Below are 24717 nucleotides of genomic sequence, written 5' to 3'. Positions count from 1 at the left end.
CTAGAGCAATCTATACATTTAATGCAATCCTTATCAAAAAACCATCCACTTTTTTCAAAGAAATGGAACAAATAATCCTAAAATTTGTATGGAACCAGAAAAGACCTTGAATAGTCAGAGGAATGTTGAAAAAGAAAAGCAAAGCTGGTGGCATCACAATTCCGGACTTCAAGCTCTATTACAAAGCTGTAATCATCGAGACAGTATGGTACTGACACAAAAACAGACACATAGATCAATGGAACAGAACAAAGAGCCCAGAAATGGACCCTCAACTCTATGGTCAACTCATCTTTGACAAAGCAGGAAAGAATGTCCAATGGAAAAAAGACAGTCTCTTCAACAAATGGTGTTGGGAAAATTGGACAGCCACATGCAGAAGAATGAAACTGGACCATTTCCTTACACCACACACAAAAATAGACTCAAAATGGTCAAAAGATCTCAAATGTGAGACAGGAGTCCATCAAAATCCTAAAAGAGAACACAGGCAGCCACCTCTTTGACCTGAGCTTTAGCAACTTCTTCCTAGAAACATCGCCAAAGGCAAGGGAAGCAAGGGCAAAAATGAACTATTGGGACCTCATCAAGATAAAAAGCTTTTGCACAGCAAAAGAAACAGTCAACAAAACCAAAAGACAGCCGACAGAATGGTAAAAGATACTGGCAAATGACATATCAGATAAAGGGCTAGTATCCAAAATCTATAAAGAACTTCTTAAATTCAACACCCAAAGAACAAATGATCCAATCAAGAATTGGGCAGAAGACATGAACAGACATTTTTCCAAAGAAGACATCCAAATGGCCAACAGACACATGAAAAAGTGCTGAGCATCGCTCGGCATCAGGGAAATCCAAATCAAAACCTTAATGATATCACCTCACACCTGTCAGAATGGCTAAAATTAACAAGTCAGGAAATGACAGATGTTGGTGGGGATGAAGAGAAAGGGGGATCCTCCTACACTGTTGGTGGGAATGCAAGCTAGTGCAGCCACTCTGGAAAACAGTATGGAGGTTCCTCAAAAAGTTGAAAATACAGCTACCATATGATCCAGCAATTGCACTACTGGGTATTTACCCCAAAGATACAAATGTAGGGATCCGAAGGGGTACATGCACCCCAATGTTTATAGCAGCAATGTCCACAATAAACTGTGGAAAGAGCCAAGATGTCCATCGACAGATGAATGGATAAAGAAGATGTGGTATATATACACAATGGAATATTATGCAGCCATCAAAAGGAATGAAATCTTGCCATTTGCAATGACATGGATGGAACTGGAGGGTATTATGCTGAGCGAAATAAGTCAATCAGAGAAAGAGATGTATCATATGATCTCACTGATATGAGGAATTCTTAATCTCAGGAAACAAACTGAGGGTTGCTGGAGTGGTGGGGGGTGGGAGGGATGGGGTAGCTGGGTGATAGACACTGGGGAGGGTATGTGCTATGGTGAGCACTGTGAATTGTGTAAGACTGTTGAATTATAGACCTGTACTTCTGAAACAAATAATACATTATATGTTAAATAAAAAAAGAAGATGATAGCAAGAAGGGAAAAATGAAGCGGGAGAAATAGGAGGGGAGATGAACCATGAGAGACTATGGCCTCTGAGAAACAAACTGAGGCTTCTAGAGGGGAGGGGGGTGAGTGGGATGGGTTAGCCTGGTGATGAGTATTAAAGAGAGCACTATTGAATGGAGCACTGGGTGTCATATGCAAACAATGAATCATGGAACACTACATCAAAAAATAATGATGTAATGTATGGTGATTAACATAATAAAATTTAAAAAAATGAAGATGTGTATACACACACACACACACACACAATGGAATATTACTCAGCCATAATAAAGAATGAAATCTTGCCATTTACAACAACATGGATGGATCTAGAGGTTTATAATCCTAAGTGAAATATGTCAGAAAAAGACAAGTAAGACAAGTACCATATGATTTCACTCATATGTGGAATTTAAGAAATAAAATGAAGACAAAGAAAACAGACTCTTAAATATAGAGAACAAGCTGGTGGTTATCAGAGGGGAGGTAAGTGAGGGGATGGGTGAAATTGGTGAAGAGGATCAAGAATATATTTATCATGATGAGCACTGAGTAATGTCTAGAATTGTTGAATCGCTATATCATACACTTAAAACTAATATAATATGTTAATTATACTGGAAGGAATAAAGAAGATAGCAAACCAATAGCTAGCTGAAGGAAAGAAATAATAAAGATTAGAGATAAATAAAATATAGAGTGAAAAAACTAATGGAGAAAAACCAATGAAACAAAGAATTGGTTGTTCAAAAATACCAACAAAATTGAAAAACTTTAGCTAGAGTGACTAAAAAATAGAAAAGCCTCAAAACCTATATCAGAAATGACAAAGGGGATATTACAGATTTTACAGAAATAAAACAGATTATAAGAGAATACTATGAACAATTGTACATCAAATTTGATATCTCAGATAAAGCAAATTCCTAGAAACACACAAAACAATTAACAGTTCTCTTCAAACTCTTCCAAAAAATTGAAAAGGAGGGAGTACTTCTAAACTCATTCTATGCATTACACCAATACCAAATCTCTACAAAGACTATTACAAGAAAAGTGCAGACCAATACCCATGATGAATATTGCTGCTAAAATCCTCAAGAAAAATACTAGCAGACAGAATTTAACAGCACATTAAAAGGATCATATACCATGATGCAGTGAGATTTATTCCTGGAATGCAAGCATGGTTCAACAAACAAATATTAATCAATGTAATATACCACATTAATAGAATGGGGGAGAGAGGAGCCTATGATTATCTCAATTGATACAGAAAAGGCATTTGATGAAATTTAATACCTTTTCATGATATAGACACTCAACAAACTAGCACTATTAGGTAGGTAACTACCTCAATACAATAAAGACCATATTCTGAAAAGCTTAACTGAGCTAACACATTTAATGGTGAAAGACTGAATGCTTTCCCTTTAAGATCAGGAATTAGACAAATGTGTCTATTTTCATTACTTTCATTCAATACTAGAAATCCTAGCCAGAGCAATTAGGCAAAAAATAGAAATTAAGAGCATCCAAATTAGAAAGAAAGTAGTAAAATTATGTCTGTTCACAAACAATAGGATTTTGTAGAAAACCCTAAAGATTCCACACACAAAAATATTAGAATATGTGCATTTAGCAATGTTAAAGGATACAAAAATCAACACACAAAAATCAGTTGCTTTTTTTACGCATTAACAATGAAAAATCTGAAATGGTAATTAAGAAAATTCCATTTGCAATAACATCAAAACAAATACCATACTTGGGAATCAGCTTATCTAAGGGGTGAAAGACTTGTACACTGAAAATCAGATATTACTGTGCTCATGGATTCAAAGACTTAATATTGGTAAAATGTCAATACTACTCAAAACAATCCATGTAGGGCGCCTGGGTGGCTCAGTTGGTTAAGCGACTGCCTTCGGCTCAGGTCATGATCCTGGAGTCCGGGGATCGAGTCCCGCATCGGGCTCCCTGCTCAGCAGGGGGTCTGCTTCTCCCTCTAACCCTGTTCCCTCTCATGCTCTCTGTCTCTCATTCTCTCTCTCTCAAATAAATAAAATCTTTAAAAAAAAAAAAAAACAATCCATTTATTTTTTTTCAAAAACCCCCTAATTTTTTTTTTTTTTTTTTTTTTTTTTTTTTACAGAATTAGGAAAATCCATCCTAAAGTTCATATGGAATCCCAAGGGACCACAATAGCCAAAACAACCTTGAAAAAGAACAAAGTTAGAGGTTTCATACTTCTTGATTTTAAAGGTACAGTAACTAGTGTTATACTGGCAAAAAGACATATTAAAATCTACTTATATCCTGTATGGGATAATTCAATATCAAAAGGTCTTGAGTATCTAATTTTGCTTTTATTGTATCTAACATTGTCATACATAATGGTTCATTTCCTATGTGTTTTGAAATTTTGACCTGTGAAGTCTTCTTTGGGGTTTAATCGATAAGAATCCTGCAGAGCCTGAGTAAGGAGGCAAGCCTCCATAGGGAATGTGCATTTGCTTTTGCCATGTGTCCTGGGGTCTTCTCAAACAAGAACCACTTCAATTCCTCAGACTAGGGTTTCCTAGACATTCAGGTAGTCTGAAATTCAAATCCCAAACCCACACATAGAAAGGCCTTGATTACATTTTTTTTTTCCCCCAGTCTGGAGCTTAGGCCCTGATAAGCAAGTGTCATTTGCATTTCTTTTTGCCAGCAGGTGGATTTTTTTTTTTTCTAGTTCCTTCCTTCCTTCCTTCAGAATGTATTTCTGAGGTCCTTGCGGTGGAGGTATCTCGAAGTTCCAATTCCCCATCCTGAATGCTCTAAAACCTCATTTTGTATCTACTGTTCAACCATTAAAATGAAAGCCTGTTGATTATTAGAATTGACAGATGCTCCCTGGGAAGTCAATGCTTCAGGAAAAACTTCAGGATGAACCACACAGGTTTCCAGCTCCCTCTTTGTTTTTGGCCCCTGGAGATTTCTCTAATATTCTTATCATTTCAGCTACGTGTTTAAAGGATGTTTGTTATATTTAATCTAGCATTCCTAGGATTTTGTATTGGAGGGATTTTCAGGATATTTAGTCTAACATATTGCCATGTGTTACTGTTGTAATAAGAAAAATGTTTTTGTTTTTTTTTTTCTTAAATGAAAATGAAGACATGGAGAAATCTTAGATCAGGGTTCACTATTGTAAGATCTTTATGTTGTCATATAAACTCCCATATTCACTTCTGTTATGTCTTGTTTTCCAGGTTGCTTTAGAAGCAAGCTGCTTAAAATGCAATGGACATGGGCCCACAAGGACACTGCTACTGAGGGGTGAATGGTGGAGCAGATGGAAACTCCACCTTGCTCAGTGTCTAGACTTGAAAAAAGAAGACCTCCATAGACTACGATGAAGTAGGGCAGTTGTGAGAAGAAAAAACAAACAAAACAAACAAACAAACAGGCTGAGTCCTTAACGTTTATAATCAGGAGAAAATACAAGATACTCATCAAAGGCTGACAAGGGGCACAGGGACTCAAGTTGAAAATGCATAAATATTCAGGCAACAGGGGAGAATTCTTTAGCACCCCTTAATCAGATTACTCTCATCTTGCCTATTTATCAAGTATATTCCCAGGTCACCTCCAACGTTTCCTATGGACTACATCCTTAGATAAATGTTTGTTTTCTGATCTCTTCAGATAAGAAAACAACTCATGGAGAATTGAAGTAATAGGCACTGAAGCCAATTGTTTGTCCATCCCTCAGCCAGGAATGAAACTCAGGATTGCTAGCTTTTGCATCTCTGTCCCTTTGACTTCTCCCCTGTTCCCACAGCTCTCTTCTGCCATCACTGAGGGAAAATAAGTTCACAATGTAACAAGACGTGACAAAAAACTTTCCAGAGGAGAGAGCATTTTGGAGGACAGTTGTGGACTTTGAGTATTCTCTCAGAGTTTGAATGATGTAGTACAACTCTCTCTAAAAGAGGGAAGCAAATGCTGGGCATCTCAGAGATGCAGGTCAGCATAGCTTTTCTAAATTCATAAAATTAATTTGCTTTTAGGAAAATCAAAGGACAGAAAATCAAAGCAAAAATTTCTTTAAGGCTTTAGCAAACTATGGGTCATAGGCCACTGGCTTTTATAAATAGTTTTATTGGAACACAACGACAGTCATTTGTTTTGTATTATCTATGGCCGCTTCATACTATAATGACAGAGAAGTTAGGACAGAAACCATGTGACTTGGAAGCCTAAAATATGTATGTCACAGAAAACAGTTTGCTGACCCCTGTCTAAACTCACCATTTCAGTCTTCTTGCCTAGTTATGATCCAGTGTGGCCCATCAAAGGTAATGAAGAGGTCTCAAAGGAAGTTTCCTCAGTATTTTGCTACAGACATCCCAGCCTTAATTTTTTTCCTGGCCTCCCCTATATTGCCCTTTTACTCACTATATCTCCAGCTATGGTTTTCCCATTTCTAAAAGAGAATACATGTAGAACCTTCTTCACTGGATTACTGTGAGAATTAAAGGAGATGGGATGAAGCACTCCATGTAGCACTTGACACACTGTAAACATTTAGTAAATGGTGGCTAGGATTCAAATCCATCCATGCGTTTAGCGCATATTTATTGAGTTTGTTATGGATTGAATTGTGTCCTCTCCCCAAATCCATGTGTTGAATTATTAACCCCCATTCCTCAGAACATGACCGTTGAGATAGGTATTTTTTTACAATGGTAACCAAATTAAAATGAGGTCATTAGGGTGGCCCCTAATCTAATATGACTGGTGTCCTTATAAGAAGAAGATATGTAGATACAGACACAAAGGGAAGACAATGTGAAGACACAGGGATAAAATGGCCATCTACAAGCCAAGGAGAGAGGCCTGGAGCAGCTCTTTCTTTCATAGCCCTTGGAAGTAACCAACCCTGCTGACACTTTGATCTTGGACTTCTAGCTTTCAGAACTATGAGACAATAAATTTCTATTGTTTGAGTGCTGTGGACTGAATAGGTACCCCCCCAAATTCGTATACTGAAACCCTAGTCCCTAATGTGATAGCATTTGGAGATGGGGTCTTTGGGAGATAATTAGGTCCTAAGAGTAAAGTCTCCATGGTGATATTAGTGCCCTTAGAAGAGATGCAAAAGAATTTGCTTCCTTTCTCTCTCCCTCCCATGTGAGGACACAACAAGAAGGTGTCTATCTGCAAACCAGGAAGAGGGTTCTCACCAGGAATCAAACCAGTAGGCATTTTAATATTGGATTTTCCAGCCACCAAAGTTGTGAGAAATAAATTTCAGTAATGCATGCCATCCAGTCTATGGTATTTTTGTTACAGCAGCCTGAAGGAAGATATTGAGCTACCTGATTTTGATCCTTAGTTATAGCAGCCGTAGAAAGTGAATATAGATTTCAATAAGAAAAATAGACCGTTATAGTAAAACAAGAGGTGCTACTTTGGATTAGTAACTCTTCTCTGGGGTATTTGTATTGTGACCTCAATAGTTACAAGGAGCAAACCATATGAAAATCTGGGGAAAACTCTTTCCAGCTGGAGAAATAAGTGCAAAGGCCCTGGAGCAGGGGTGAGCTTATTGTTATAGCTTCTATCTCTTCTACCTTTTTCTTACCTTGAACATGGATGATATAGATGTGATGTCTAGAACTTTAAAAACCATCTTGGGACCATGAGGTGATAGGCGTAAGATCAAACACCAACATACTAAGGATGGGAGAGAAAAAAAAGAATCTGATTACTTCATGAAGTCATTAAACAACAGCACCAATACCACCAACCATCTACTCAGGATTTCTTATGCTTTGAGAAAAATTAATCCCTTTTTGTTTAAGACACCATTAATTAGTTTTTCCATTACTTAGAGCCAAAAACATTCTTAACAGACATAACATTGTACAATGTGGTAAGGATTACTAAACTTTGAAGATTTTTAATCTGAGGAATGACAAAATCTGATTTAAGTTTTTAAAAGAACATTCTGTGAAATTAAGAATTGTAGAAAAACACAGTCATGGAATTCAGTAATAGATCACTTAAGGCTTTGTATGCTATGATGAGCCCAAATTTTATTCTAAATATAGTAGGAAGCTATTATAGGAAATGTCAAAACTTACTTGTATTTTTTAGAAGACATCTTTGGCTGTACAGCTAGGAGGTCAATTAAAAGGTAATTACAGTAGCCAGGAAAAATGATAGTGATTGACAAGGGTGATATCAGTAAAGACGGATAAAATTGGAGGGAAAGAACACTATTACTAGAAGGAGAGAAACCAGTTAGCTATAATAGTCATCAGGGTGAAGGATAATGGAGCCCAATGGGTTGGGAAACATTTGGGTGTCTTCTTGAGTGGACTTGCTAATGAACTGAACGTGTGATGAAGAGAGGGAAAGACAGGAGTTAAGAAAAACTCATTTTTTGCCTGAGCAACTAGGTGGATAGAGAGGATATTGTTGAGGAGAGGTAGGTGTAAAATTAAGAGTTCCGTTTTTTTTTTTTTTTTTTTTTTAAGATTTTATTTATTTGACAGAGAGAGAGAGAGCACAAGTAGGCAGAGTGGCAGGCAGAGGGAGAGGGAGAAGCAGGCTCTCCGCTGAGCAGGGAGCCAGATGTGAGGCTCGATCCCAGGAGCCCAGGATCATGACCTGAGCCGAAGGCAGCCACTTAACCGACTGAGCAACCCAGGTGCCCCAAGAGTTCTGTTTTCAACACGTTTAAGTTTCAGATTTTAATATGAAGGAGGGGAAGGAGGAGGGGTTGGTGGAGAAGGCTAAGGAACTATCATGAGAAGGGAAAACTACAACTGTGTGTTATTAGGGAAGGCAAGAGAAGATGTTTCAGGTAGGAGGCAGGGGGTCATCCATTTCAAATGCCGACAGGTCAAGAAAGGTAAGAAAGGAAATTTGGTTTTGTCAAAGTGATAAACCTTGAAAACAGTATCAGTGGATTGATAATGTCAGAAGCCCCATTCAAGTTAGGTGTAAAAATCATATTATCCAGGGGCGCCTGGGTGGCTCAGTCGTTAAGCATCTGCCTTCGGCTCAGGTCATGGTCCCAGGGTCCTGGGATCGAGCCCCACCTCGGGCTCCCTGCTCAGTGGGAGGCCTCCTTCTTCCCCTCCCACTCCCCCTGCTTGTGTTCCCCCTCTCTCTGTCAAATAAAATCTTTAAAAAAAAATCATATTAGCCATAAAAAGGAAGAGACGAACAATTATAATGGGGGAAGCCGGGCAAAACACCTGTACTTCGCTAGAGGCCTACGTTCTTTCACTTGCTTTTTTTTTTTTTTTTTTAAACGGTTTTTCCCTGCTGTTTCCCTTTTGCTATGTGGTCCTCTGAGCTAGGGTCCCAAGCCCAGTGAGAAGTGGTCTGGGGGCCGTAGGGGTGGTGGTCCAAGACAAGGAACAGACACTGTTCTTCCTCTTCTTGCTTTTCTAATTGCACGCCAGAGCTGAAAGTTATCGGATCACAGTCAAAAACCATGAGTTCTGAATTTTCTGCCTCTATTGTATGTCAAATCTTCAGCCTAGCATCACCTTCGTTTCGTTCTTTAATTTACTTAGTTTCTCAAAAGCAGCAGAGAACGAGTTGTATTTGTGTCCGTTTATTTTAATATATAATGAGTGATTCAAATGATGGCACATCACACAAATTTTGTTGAATGTGTAATCAGTTAAATGAACACAGGTGCCACGCTCTGGTGTGCGCCTGGAAAAACCACCCTCTGTGCTTTGTGTGGAAAGAAGATGATGTTCTTGGCTGTATAAAGCTCATATCTTAATTTCTTTTTAATTTTGTTCTTCCTCCACTGCTTTTTTTTTCCCCCCATCTAGTAAAACAGGCTGAGCCCTAGGTCTTGGAAGGTAGATATTTGGCTCACCAGCTAACCTGAAACCATTCTCAAATACACACAAAACAGCAAGCTTGCAACAGTACAGTACATTTTTAACTTGGGGGGGGGTGAAACATTTTAAATCTGTGCGCTTTTAAATGAGGGTTTTCAGGCAGGTATGAAACCCTGGAAACAAGGATGAAAGAGATTAAATTATCCTCTCTGGTGATACTCCTGGGGGGTAGGATTAATGGGACTAGAAGTTCTTCCATGTCACTCCTGACGGTTTAGCATCAGTCTTCCCAGGCAAGCTAATGTCATCCAAGCTGGCATCTTTCACTGTGCTGCTGGCTGCTATGGCATTATTAATACGACCATGTTATTTCATAATTAACTTACCTTTTATTTTTCAGACAGGAACTACACCTCGTAAAATGAAGGCCCTTGGAGTTTCTCTGAATAGGCTCCCAAACGGTTTATACACCCCCCTCACTAAATCACAGTCAGAGCTCAGATGCAGGACACAATTCAGTCTCACTCCCTAACCTGGTCCAGTCACTATGGGGAAGTCAGGGGTCTTTGTACATTCTTCACCACTAATCACTAGTTACACCTGAATATGTGTTAAGAATCCGCTGAGAAGCCAGGGCTTCTGTTCAGAATCAGCTGAGAAACCAGGGCTTCTCAAAATGAGGTATGTGGACCACTCTCATTGGACTCACCTGAAGTGCTTATTAAAAAGTATTGATTCCTGGGCGCCTGGGTGGCTCAGATGGTTAAGCGTCTGCCTTCGGCTCAGGTCATGATCTCAGGGTCCTGGGATCGAGTCCCGCATTGGGCTCCCTGCTCCTTGGGAGCCTGCTTCTCCCTCTGCCTCTGCCTCTCTCTCTCTCTCGCTCTCTGTCTCTCATGAATAAATAAATAAAATCTTTAAAAAAAAAACTTAAAAAAAAAGTATTGATTCCTGCTTGCTACCCCCACACAATCATCTCTGGAGGGAGCTGCAGCGTCTGCATTTTTAATAGGCACTCCAAGGGTATGTCTGCCCTCTAATGCGTAGAAGCCAATGAATTAAACTATTTTCTATGAGCTGTTTTTCCCATATGATACCACTTGCTTACCATTAAGCCATTTCCGGTGTGTGTGTGTATAATATCGATCCTACTCTATCACAATTAGGATGGGTCACTAGGTGCCCAGTCGATGCCCTCTTTCTTGGCAATGCTGCTTCCATAGACTCTGCAAAAGTAAGTAATGTATTTAGTGGTCATGGTGCCATCACACCCATCAAAACTGATGAGGCATGGGCTGGACAGCTGACCCAAGTGGAGTCAATTAGAGCCTGCCTCTTAATTTAAACTGAGATAGCAGAACTGTAGTAAGTAGTGGTAGTCACTAGAACTGGAGAGTCATGTAGACCTGCAAGTCTGGGAGTTTGGGAACTGTGTGGATGAGCACACACAGAGAACCAGATCACAGTAAAAAGCAGAGGGTAAAGCAGATGTCTCAAAAGAAGTAGAAATGAAATATTCTGGAAAGAAAGAGAAGCTAAGCATGGGCAAGAGAGATGACAAAGAATGGCAATCTTGGTTCCTGAAGACTTCCCAGCTTATAATTCCAACCTCTCATAATATTCAGCTATACTTCCAGTTCTTACAATCCATTTACTTAACCTGGTGCTGGCTGGTTGCTGTTCTTTGCATTCAACAGGCCCTTTGAATTCAACAGGGAGTTTTTGCTTTTCAGCGCTCATGATAAACTAAAAGTTCCTAGTTTATTACCGGGACCTTCCTACTACATTAGTTAAAAAAAAAAAAAAAAAGTAAATTCTCCTGTTTTTTCCCTTGGAGAACTGCTCTTTCATGCTGCTAGGCAGAGTACAATTAAAGTCACAAAGCAGAATGCTGAATACGTGGGTTGCAAGGCCACTAGCCAGAGCAGCTGTCTTTTATTGTTCCCCACCCTGCCTGTGGAAAAGTTGAGTGACAAGCTGTCAGGGAAAAGTCCAGTTGCCTTCAGGGGTCATATATCTGCTTCTAAGCCAACAAACACATCCATATCTTGAAACCCCATAGCTGAGATCAACTAAAAAACAAAACCAAAAACAAAACAAACCCACAAAACCCTGAAATCTTTGCGTATATAAACAAAGGGAAAAAGCTGCCAGTGTTGACGATGGCCAACACCTGGCTGGCTGGCTTGCTAATGGAGAGCTGGGAACTCAGGCTTCCGTCCACTTACTGTGTTCATTAAGCAGGGAAGAGTTTTCATTTCCCCTCCAGACAGACTCCAGTGATTGGTGAGAAGATCTAGAAGAGTGGCACCCTCCTCTCCCGCCATCCACTCTCCTCTTCCACTCCTCACTCCACTCCCCTGGCAGCTGTTCCAGAAAAGGAAGCCGGGAGCAGGAGCTCCCCAGGCCGGTCAGTATAAGCACAGACCGTGCCAGGTTTTCAGCTGCAATTAATTTTCCTGATAAACTCCAAACCTCTGAAACGCATTGGAAGTTGAAATGCTGATACAGTCATCAACCACCACCGTACACAGCCATAAATCGAGTACGGCTAGTTGTTTGTGGGTAATAATGAAGGACAATATACGTTTAATTAGGGTGAGATTTAGGAAATGTGCGGCGTAATAAAACAATATTCCAATTAGGGTTGAGGACACTTGTTTGAATACTATTTATGCAGTACCATCAATGGAGTTCTTATAAAATACACTGAAATCTGCTTTAGCAGGCAAAAAAAAAAAAAAAAAATCCAAACAGAAAAGACAAGATCTAGGGCGCCTGGGTGGCTCAGTTGGTTAAGCGACTGCCTTTGGCTCAGGACATGGTCCCGGAATCCTGGGATCGAGTCCCACAACAGGCTCCCGGCTGGGCGGGGAGCCTGCTTCTCCCTCTGACCCTCTCCCCTCTCATGCTGTTTCTCTCTCTCTCTCAAATAAATAAATAAATAAAATCTTTTAAAAAAAAGACAAGAGCTTAGGCTGTTGAATATTAGTCCCAGGGACAGCACCAGATTAAAAGCAAATGCTTGATGGAGGTGGGGTGATGAGCTTGGGGGGAAAATGGAATCCCAGCGTGAAAGCCTTAGCTTGACTGTTAATACAAGTCTAGCCTGTCCTCACACCTGAGTTTATTTTCCTGTGAATTTATGCTCTAAATCCCCTGATTTCCTGCTCAAAACCCATCATCTGTTACCTGGGGATGTCACCTGTAGCCATGTCCCATGATGCTGTGATTTTTAATGAAGCATTTCACAAGCGTCCTCCAAATCCTGCCTGCAAAGGAGGTGGTAATCTAAGCCCTCTGTAAAAAAAACAGCCTAATGGGAGAAAAGCACCTGGGACAAGAAATTTAGATTCTAATCCCAGCCTTGACTGCAAAGTTCTGTGTGACCTTGAGAAAGTCAATTAATGCCTCTGTGCTTCAATCTCCTTATGAAAACTGAGGATAGCTGGGTTTCATCTGGGCAACATTTCATAGATAATCAGATAATTCTTATATTATAATGAATGGGAGTAAGAAGTGATGGGAGAAAATAAAATTACATAGCCTCTTCCTCCCTGTGACATACATATATATACACACACAGGCACATAGACACAGACAAGCACATAAAATAATTGGAAGAAACAAGTAGAATTTAGCTTCTTGAATTGGTTTTGGTTTATCTTTTATTTTTCAAAAAGTTATTATTTATTTATTTACTTATTTATTTGACAGAGAGAGAGAGAGAGAGAGCGCGCCCGCCTGCACAAGCAGGGGGAGGGGCAGAGGGAGAGGGATAAACAGGCTCCCCGCTGAGCGGGGAGCTCTTGTGGGACTTGATCCCAGGATCCCGAGATCATGACCTGAGCCAAAGGCAGCCACTTAACCGACTGAGCCACACAGGTGCCCTGGGTTTTGTTTATCTTTTAAAGGGAAAATGTGAAGATTCCTTAAAGTCAGGGCACTTAGTATTTAGAAATAGTTTATTTTTAATTGTAAATCGGAAAATGTCCCTGGATTTAACAATCCACTTTAAAAGGGTAAAAATAATTTTAATATCTGCTAAAGTAAAATGCAGATAATAGGAATTTTTTGAAGCTGCTCTTTTGGAAAAATAGATCTACATATATTTTAAATTGGATTCAAAAGACCAAGTATAAAGTTTTTGTGTGATTTGGGTCAAGTTAATTAACCCTTCTGTGGCTCTGTTTCCTCATTTGCAAAAACACTGCCTTACTAAAAAAGTATTGAGGAATAACTTGGCCGGACTAACCTCATTTTTTTCTCTTCATTTGGAAATGTAATTATATTAATATAAATAATATTATAGAATTTCATATCTGGCACAGTCCTTAAAAGACACCTAATCTAAATCCTTCCTTTTGTAGATAAACAAACCGAGGTTGAGAGATTAAATGATTTGTCCAAGGTCACGCAGGTGGCCACATCTTACCTGTTCCTGTTTCTGCCCCGTCACAGCTGCCTCATGGATTTGAAGGAGTTAATGCCCCTCCAAACAATAATCAGGGGAGTCTATTCATAGCCAACCTGTACAATTTGTCTCAGTTCTGCAGTACTGCATATTTATAAAGATATTGCCAATCTTTTTTTAATATTGAAACTATATCAGGTGATATTACCATTATTTTGACAGTCAGCCAGAAATCCCAGAAAGAGATATTAACAGCTTATCATTTTAGAACACCTCATAACACTATTAGGAAGAGTGATTTTGACATTTTTATATGATTAGGTATGGTTTGTTGTAAGCACTGCATTTGCTTAGCTAAAATCTATTTTATCCATCCTTGATTTCTGCAGAGAAGCCTCACCAATTTAAGTTCACAAAACAAACAAGCAAAACAAAAACTGATGGCAAAATAATGGCGCTCTGGTATAACACCTAATTAGTATGGGTTTCTTGTAGGGCATGTTTTACTTGTCCTGTAGCCACTGGGAAGGACCTTTGACTACAGGTTCATTTAATCCTCAGCTAATATTCATCTTCTTCTAAATTTGATCTATCTACATTGGGTGAAATTAATGGATTATAAAGGTGGTTTCCTAGCTTTTGGATTCATATGCCATGAAACTTCTGTACTTCCTCCTGCACTCCACCAAAATTAGGAACATAGATAAGATTTCTAACTTTCAATTTCCAACTAAGTAAGAAAAAAAAACATAGCTAACCAACTATCATGTCATTCAAAAAAGAAACAATTTAAACAAAAAAGAGATAATACCACATCTTCAAAATAAAGAAGTATCCAAACAGAATACTCTGACTTTTTAAAACACTAACCATTGTGTGCTTATTTTACAATCAGTGATGATTCCATCACAGAAATCATCCAATAAAGTATATTCCAGATGTGTCATTGATTAAGAGAACTTAAATGTATTGGACAAAATGCATCTACATTATCTGTTTAACTTTCTAGTCCCTTAAATGGAGAAGTCAGTGAATTACCTGTGTTTAATATTTAAAAATGCCTGAGCTGCACCCCAGGCTTCTGGAGGTGAGTCAGAACCTCTGCTATCCTAGGTGTGGTCTTTTTTTTTTTTTTTAAGATTTTATTTATTCATTTGAGGGAGGGAGCAACAGAGAGAGCAGAGGGAGAAGCAGACTCCTCGCTGGAGGGGCAGAGGCAGAAGGAGAAGCAGACTTCCCCACTGAGCAGGGAGCCCAACCTGGGACTCGATCCCAGGACTCTGAGACATTGACCTGAGCCCAAGGCAGACTTTTAACAAACTGAGCCAGCCAGGCGACCCCCTCGGTGTGGTCTTATTGTGGAACGCCAGCAGTACAAGAAGCCAAGCAAAATCACTCAAGAATATTTAAAGTCTTTGTATTGTGACATTCCATTGGTCCAGCCCAACATCAGTGAGACAAGAAAATATGCTGTTCCTGATCTTGTGGGAGCAAAGTCAACACAACAAGAGCATAGATGTCTCATAATTCTATAACAAGGTATGAGATAAAGAATTGGAACATAATCCAATATACTTCAGCTATCATATCTTCACATGTGCCATATATACAAATAATGACAGTCTAACCTCATCATCCAAGCAAGTAGGTAAGATTCCTATTCTTCCAAATAACAATTTCCTTAGGAGTATTTCCAGAGAAATACACATATTAGCAGGCCTACTGTTTGGTTTCCATCCTACAAAGTAGGTAGTCTGTCATATTTTATATCATGAACAAAGTTTGCCTTTTGTTTTTCCTTTTAATAATTTTAATGTTAAGTCCTTGTTAATATGCATTGTACCATCTTATCATTTAGATGACAAACTTCTCAAGGGCAGACTTGTCATAGATCTGCTGTGTAGAACATAACAGCAATTTCTGCACCTGTTTTACTTCATTGCATAAGGCTGTGGTTCATTAAATTCGACTCTCAGAGAGTAGATCCTGGGCACTGGTATTTTTTAAAAGCACCTCTAGGTGATTCAAAAGTGTAGCCAGGGTTGAGAACCATTGGCTAGGGCCTTTGACTCATATATGAATAAAAATAACTCAAAGAAGTTGTACTCATGCCAAATCTCCTTGTGCGAGAAAAAGCTACGTAGCTAGTTTGCAAGAAGGTAGGTTGTTTGTAAAATTTCCTCTGGGGCCCACTTAGACCAGCAGCATCACCTGGGAGCCTGTGAGAAAGGCAGACTCGTGGGCCTCTCCACAGACGAACTGAATCAGGAAACTTCAGTTTAAAAAGATCCGAGGTGATTCATATTTATGTTAAAGTCTGAGAAGCAAGGCTAAAAATCCTACATCCTAACTAGGCAAGACAAATCAGTCTCCCCTTAGAAAACTTTCTTCTAATCAGGTTCCTAATACTCAAGTCCAGGATTCATCATTAAGAATGTTGCAGGTGAGGGCGCCTGGGTGGCTCAGATGGTTAAGCATCTGCCTTCGGCTCAGGTCATGATCCCAGGGTCCTGGGATCGAGTCCCGCATCGGGCTCTCTGCTCCTTGGGAGCCTGCTTCTCCCTCTGCCTCTCTCTCTCTCTGTCTCTCATGAATAAATAAATAAAAATTAAAAAAAAAAAAAAAAGAATGTTGCAGGTGAATAAATTACTATAATGATATAGAGAGATATAGAGAGATATAGACATACATATATATGTATGTGTGTGTAATGAAATATAGTCTAGTGTAATGTTATATCATGTACAACATAACAATATAATTTATCTTCCTTTCCAAATAAATTTATTTGCAGAGGAAACTGTAAATTGCGTTAGGAATAAAAGGAGCAGCATCAACTATCCGTAACTACCCTGTATTTCATTGCCATTTTATTTCCTCCACTGTGGTGGAGATAAAATAGGTATGATCTGGCCTTCAGGCTACTTATATTCTAATAAGGGATACTGACAAGTAAATAATTAGCCAGAACTTAATGCACTCTAAAATCCTACACTAGAAGTACAGCACTGTGCTGGGCAAACATTAATGTGCATGACAATCACCTAGAAGGTTTGTTCAACCACAGATTGTCCCCCCTCCCCACCACCCCAGCATTCCAGGTTTTCAGTAAGTCTATTGTAAGACCTGATAATTTTCCTATTGAACAAGTTTGCTGCTGGTCAGGGACCATACTTTGGGAACCACTGGGCTATGGAAAACAGAGTAAAAAGAACAGAATGCTGGGATTCTTCTGGATAGCAAAGGATGAGCCAAACATTGACAGGCAGGGAAGAAAGAGAGGTGCCACAATCAGAGTGGGGCATGTCTGAGCATCTGACATGCTGGGGAAGTCGGCTATGATTGGAGGTCAGAATACATGAACTGAAAGATAAGACTAGGAAGATAGGTCAGGGCCAATTCATGGACGATCTAGGAGCAACAAAGGAGCTTAAAGTTTATTCCGTGGGCACTGAGAAGTGATGGAGGATATGTGAGGGTAAAAAAACATTTTTTTGGAGACATGATCCAAATTTTACTTTAGGATAGTATTTGAGGCAGCAGTGAGAAGGATGGTGTGGAGAAGCAAGAGAATAGAAGTCAGGAGAGCAGGGGAGAGGCTATCCCAATGATCAAGGAGAATGACCCATAAATAGGGCAATTGCAAGAATATCTGGTGACCTCCACACTTCTGGGAAGCACTAGAAGAGCCCATGATTAGCTAGTGGCAGAAAAGGAGGGGCATTCATTTATTTAACATACATATATTGAACTCTTACTGTATTCCAAGCACTGTGCTAGGCACAGAGGAACAGCGATGAAGAAGACAAAGTTCTTACCCTCATGGAGCTCTTGGGCTAGCAGGGAAAACAGACAAGGCAATAAAGAAGGTCAGCAAAGAAGAGAGACTATGGAACAATATGTGTGTGATGTCAGAGCAGGGAGTGGAGGCTGGTTGCCTCACCCAGTCTGGGGAATGAAGGAAGGCTTTCTGGAGGAAAAGCTACTTAAACCTAAATTCCTCAAGGCCAAAATGCTTAACAGGGCCCACAAGACTCTACATGATCTGAGCCATCCTTTTATTTTCAGCTTATTCTAAGTCAATGTCTCTCTTCCTCTTCATGTTCTGGAACTAGATCCCTTTCAATTCTTTCAGCCTCAGGACCTTTGTACATGCTTTTTTCCTTAGCTTAGAATTTTCTTATCTCTCTTACTTAAAGAATAATTGTTCATCCTATGAGGGTCAGCTTAAATATTCTTCCCACAATATTTTCCCTGTTTCCAAGATGAAATCAATACCCCCATTTTACTCCCTGAAATCTTCCTGCATTTCAGCTTATCATTTATCACAGTAGTAATTATTTGAGGATTATTTGTTTAATGCCAGTATCCCTTCTTAGATTATAAGGTCTGTTGGACAGGATTATGTCTTTTCATTATTTGTATTCTGAGCAATTAACATAGTATCTGGAATATGATAAATACTCAGCATTTCATTTTGTAAACAAAAACCAAGAACTAAAGAATAAAAAGGAATAGTTGGGCAGAGGGAGTAAGAGGGTAAGGAATAGCAGGTGTGGAGGCTCTGAGGTTGAACAGACCACTACTCAGTAAAGGAACTGAAAGGAGACCAGTATGGTTGGGTTCCCGGTAAACAGAGGTAAGAGATGGGCCTGAGGAGGCAATCCATGGGAAGACACTAAAGGGTTCAAAACTAAGGTATCTCTCACTGGATCTATGTTTTTAAAAGCCTACTCTGCTTTATGGAGAGTAATTTCAGGGGAGCAAGAGTGAATAATGACATCACTGGATGGCTCTTCCCGGAGTCCAAGTGCTAGTAACGTTGGGTAGGGAGGTGGTGGTAGAAAGTGAAACAAGGATACTCAGGCAAGATATTTAGGAGCTAGAACTGATGGAGCTCAGTGGTAAATTGAATGTGGTGATAAAGGAGAGGAAAGGTTGTCACAGTTGACATGTAGATTTTTGGTTTGTAGAGATTATCAGCACCATTTACTAAAGGTGGGAACAGTGAAACCCCTGGTCATGTAGAGCTCCTCCTAGCAATGACAGAGTCCTTCTAACTAAAAGCATAGATGCTGAGACGTCAGGCAAACCTCGAGCCACAGAACTTTAGAGACCACTGGAGGGACTTTAGAGATGAATCCAGAGACCAATCGAGAATATGTGTATACATATTACTTTTGTATATATATGTAATATATATTTATATGTATATAATATATATTATATATATTATGTATATATATTCACATTCAACAAATAAACTAATAAAAATTACTTGAAAAAAAACAGTTCTGCTGCTAAAAATGCCTGAGCACCCCTGCTGTGCCATGGTCCAATGCCCCTACACCTCAGTATATTGGCAGGTGATTGACAATCCCAATCTGGTTAGTGCAGTATATTAATGTGATTATGGATTTCTTTTCTATATCCAGAGGTGGACATTTTTCGTCTAAATCTGAGGTTGGCAAAATTTTTCTGTAAAGGGCCAGATGGTAAATACTTTAGGCTTTGTAGATGATCCAGTCTTTGTGGCAACTATCTAACTCGGGCATTGTAACTCAAAAGGAGCCACAGAGAGTGTGTAAACAAATGAACATCAATTGTGTTTCAATAAAAGCGTATTTGTGGACACAAATTTTGAATTTCATGTAATTTTCACATGTCACAAAAAAGTCCTCCTTTTGAGTTTTTCAACCAATTAAAAATGTAAAATCCATTCTTAGCTCACAGATTTTACAGCTACAGTATTTGGCCTATAGACTGGAGTTTGTGGATTTCTAAACGAGGGACTTTTGCCCAGAGACATGGAATCACAAAGTAGAGGTAAAGAAAAGCAAGCTTTCATACCATGTCCTGGTCTCATGTAATCCAATGAGGAAAAGGGGAGAAGATCCCTAGCCAAGAAGAGGAATTAGTTTCTCATGATTCCAAGCAGTTGTGAGCTCCTGAAGCAGAAGTGAAGGGGAATCATTCCATGTTGTCTCCTTGGGAACAGCAGATCTCAGTGGCCCGAAAATGGAATGCCTCAGGCTGCCAGGTACAGCTCTGATTCATATTCTTATTCTTATTCAGGACCCAGGTACATCAAGTGAACCATACATAGTCACTCACCAGTTCTTTTTAGACATAAAGTTAAATGTCAATGACGTTCTTAGTTTTCAAGCATAACACTGGTACCTAAATTCAAACCACTGTATTATCAGGTTGGGTAAACTAGCCTCATGTAAAAGACTTATAGGCTTCAATGACTTCAGGGACAATATAAAGGTTAAAGAAATGTAGTATCATTACAGTGGCATTTGCTTAATGAACAGCAAGTCGTCTCTAAACTGATTTCCCTGAATCTCCTAGCAAAACCTGTAAACTCAAAAGATTGTCTGCAGACTAAGAATATGTACGTCCTCAGAGCTGGATGTACATATCACCATATATGCACATCAATGTTTTTTTTAATAACTAAATTATAATTGTATATATATAATTGTTTACCACAAAGTGTTTAACTTCTGGACTATGAACTGCTTGAGGCTAAGGATCTTACGCATCTCTGAATTATCAATATCTACTATAATTACTATCACATAGATGATGCCTAATAAATGTTGTCTGAATAAGTTAATAAAAAGGACAAATATTAAAATGGTTAACAGGGAAAAAAAACCCAATTTTGTTCCAAAATACAAAATCTTATCTTAAAATAGACACTGAGAAATACACTTTGTGCATGCACCACTCTATCAGAATACTACTCTGGAGACTATGGAAGTCTATGATGAAACAAAGGCATAGAATTTCTTGCTTACTTACCTGAGAATCAAGTAGAATTTTCCTCATTGAATACCCCTGGGGAAACACTGCTGGATCTGCTTACTCAACAGCCATTCCCACCCTGCTTCTCTCTTGCCACCTTCTACACACAGGCTGAAAAATGTAAAACTCAATTTCTCAGTCTCCTCTGTAACGAAGAAGGCCATGTGACCATATTATGGCCAGTAAGTTGTAACTTGAAGTCTCCCAGTGCTTTCCTGATAAAGAGTCTGATAATTGGAACCAACTTTTCTCTTCTTTCTACTTTGAATATGGGGCAGATGGAACCAATTTGCAACCATGAGGGTAAGGCCAGAAGAATGCCCATACACATTCTGGCATTACTGAGCTGCTGAACCACCGCCTGAATCTTTCTACCTCTAGATTTCCTATATGAGAAAAAGTAACTAAATATATTAAACCATAGATGGACAATAATCTTTGTCTTGCAAATGAAATACTCCTAACTGATGAAAAACCTATTTTGCAAAATAAAAACTCTTAAGCACCAATTAAGTATTTTAATCTCCATATGTTAGAACTCAGTCACTAAATATTATCTTATTATTTTCTGTTCAACTAAAGGTTGTTTGGAGGTCCTTTTTAAACTTCTGGTCCCCCAGGTCTATAGCTATTTAAACCACTGCCATTCACTGCTCCATTAACTTCTTTGCACTTAATCTGAGCACTAATGTCTCAAAAAAAATCTTAGTCTCTTCTACTCAATTCTCTGAAGCACAAATATATTAATATTCTATAATTTTTTCTCTCTTAAATAATGTGGATTCATTTTGCTCAAATTTTTTATGACATATTTCCAAAAAGATATAAGGTTACTTACATCAGAAGACTTCTACAGAAGAGTGACTTCAGCCAGATGGCAGACTAGTAAAGTCTACACCTACTCTCCCACAGAAACACCAAAAATACAACAACTTACAGACAAAAGTAGCTTTGTGAGAATTCTAGAAATCAGTTAAAAAGTTGTAGCAAACAAGTGAATGACTAAACAAAGAAAGTCACACTCAAAAGGGTATGAAATTTCAGGGTGTTTCTGCCAATGCTTGCTCCATTTCCTCCCCAGTGCGCTGAGGTTGGAAAATGCCCATTTGCTGGTTCCTCCCTTGGAACAGAAAGAAACAAGTGGAACTTGCTTGTGATATTCTGGCTTGTCTGGGGGATGTCTGGGGGACTAATTTCTGTCTCACCTTTCTAGGACACAGATGGGATGGTGGCATAGTTTGGGATATCAGTTTGGAAGCCTCCAGAAGCAGTGGTGGGCACTGTGACACATGAGAGCTGCAGGAAGGCTATAGACCTGTGGCCCCCTGGTTCAAGAGATTATGGGCAGAGGAATACAACAGAAATCTAAGTCCTTGAGAAGAAGAGCAGGGGTGAGACTCATAGGAAATTAAGACATCTAAGAGCAAACATGTATACAGGGAGATTGGGGGGAAAGCACATACACACAGGACTAGGGATGACACATCTTCAGAAAAGGCTTGAGAGGATCTTGAGGCTTCACACTAAACTAATTAATGAAGATTTACCCCTGCACAGACCCAATCCACAAAAATCTAGGGGCTCTTCTTTTCAAATGCCCAATTTTCAGTTTTCAACAAAAGATCACAAGGCATACAAAGAAACAGGGAAACATGGCCAACTCAAAAGAAAAGAAACTGAGAATTATCATAGGCCTCAGACTTACTCCACAAAAACTTTAAAATAAATGTCTTAAAAATGCCCAGTGAGCTAAAGGAAAACATGACAGATGAACAACATCAGGAAAATTATAAAGGAACAAAATGAGAATATCAACAAAGAGAAATTATTGAAAAGAGCCAAACAGAAATTCTACAGCTGAAACACATAACAGAATTGAAAAATTCAATAGGAAGTTTCAACAGAAGACTTGAAAAGACAGAAGAAAGAATAAGCAACTTTGAAGACAAGTCATTTGAAATGATCAAGTCTGAGAAGAAAAAAGAATGAGAAAAGTAAAGAGAGTCTAGGGGCTTATGGACACTGTCAGGTGGACCTACACTAAGACAGTGGTCAGAAGAACAAGAGAAAAAGCTTATCTAAAGAAATAATGATTAGGAAGTCCCCAAATTTGAGGAATAACATAGACACACCAATACAAAAAGTTCAACAAACTCCAAATAGAAAAATCCAGAGACCACACCAAGACTCATTATAATCAAACTGTTGAAAGTCAGTTTTGAAAGTATCAAAAGAAAAACAACTCATCATATACAAAGGATCCTCAATAACATTATCAGTGGATATCTCAGCAGAAACCTTGCAGGCCAGAAGGCAGTAGGATGATATATTTACTGCTAAGAGAAAAAACTATTGACTGAGAATACTGTCCTTTGAAAATGAGGGAGAAATTAAGACATTGCCAGATAAACAAAAACTGAAGTAGTTCAGTACCACCAGACCTGCCCTACAAGAAATACTAAAGGGAGTCCTTCAGGTTGAAATGAATGGACACTAGACAGTTACTCAGAGCCATACAAAAATATAAAGTTTTTTGATAAAAATAAATACATGGGGGCGCCTGGGTGGCTCAGTTGTTAAGCGTCTGCCTCCGGCTCAGGTCATGATCCCAGGGTCCTGGGGTCGAGCCCCGCATCAGAGTCCCTGCTCTGCGGGAAGCCTGCTTCTCCCTCTCCCACTCCTCCTGCTTGTGTTCCTGCTCTCTCTGTCTCTGTCAAATAAATAAATAAATAAATCTTTTTAAAAATAAATAAATAAATACATGGACATGGGGTGCCTGGGGGGCTCAGTTGGTTGAGCATCTGACTCTTGATTTGGCTCAGGTCATGATTTCAGCTTCCTGAGACTGAGCCCCACATCAGGCTCCATGCTTAGCATGGAGTCTGACTGAGATTCTTTCTCTCCTCTCCCTCTGCCCCTCCCTCTGCTCTCTCTCTCTCTCTCCCCCTCTCTCTTTCAAATAAATAAAATCTTTTTAAAAATGTTAAAAATACATGGATAAATATAAATCATGTATATTGTATTTTTGATTCACAGCTCCACTTTTATTCTATTATAGGATTTAAAGGCAAAAGCATAAAATATATTATAAATCTATGTTAATGGGCACACAATATATAAAGATGTAATTGGTGACATCAGTCAAAAACAAAGTCAAGTGCAGAGATATAAAGAGTTTTTGCATTCATTGAACTTGAGTTAGTGAGAGTTTAAAATAAATTATTATAATTTTAGGATGTCTTATGTAATCCCTTGGCAACCAGAAAAAATATCTATAGAACACACACACACACACACAAAGAGAACAGAATCAGAATGTGTCACTACAAAAAACCAACAAAATAAAAGGGAACATAAGTCAGACAGAGAAAGACAAATACTATATTATTTCTCTTATATGTGGAATCTAAAAAATAAAAACAAGTGAACAAACAAACAAAAAGCAAAAACAGACCCATATATACAGAGAACTGATGGTTGTCTGAGAGGAGGTGTGTAAGAGATGGGCAAATGGATGAAGGGGAGTGGGAGGTACAGGCTTCCAGTTATGGAATGAATAAGTCACAGGGATAAAAGGCACAGCATAGAGAATTAGCCAATGGTATTCTAATAGCACTGTGACAGATGGTAACTATAACATAATGTATATAGACTTGTGTATATACGGTATAGCATAACGTATAGGCTTGTCAAATCACTATGTTGTACACCTGAAATGAATGCAATATTGCATGTCAAGTATGCTTCAATTAAAAAAAGAAAAATAATCATGATAATAAAATAATATCACTTAGAAAAAAAAAGGAAAGCAGTTATGGAGGGAATGAGGGACATAAAGTGATAAGACATATACAGAAAACAAATAACAAAGTGCCAATAGTCTTTCCAGATCAGTAAGAATCTAAATGTAAATGGATTTAACTCCCCAAATCAAAGGACACAGATTAGGAAAAAGGATTAAAAAAATAGGATTCAACTATATGCTGTTTACAAGAGACTCACTTTAAATTTAGGACATGCATAGGTTGAAAGTAAAAGGATAGAAAAA

The sequence above is a fragment of the Neomonachus schauinslandi genome, chromosome 5 (genome assembly GCF_002201575.2).
Source record: "Neomonachus schauinslandi chromosome 5, ASM220157v2, whole genome shotgun sequence".
Lineage (NCBI taxonomy): Eukaryota > Metazoa > Chordata > Mammalia > Carnivora > Phocidae > Neomonachus > Neomonachus schauinslandi.
Note: the sequence above shows the minus strand (reverse complement) of the source record.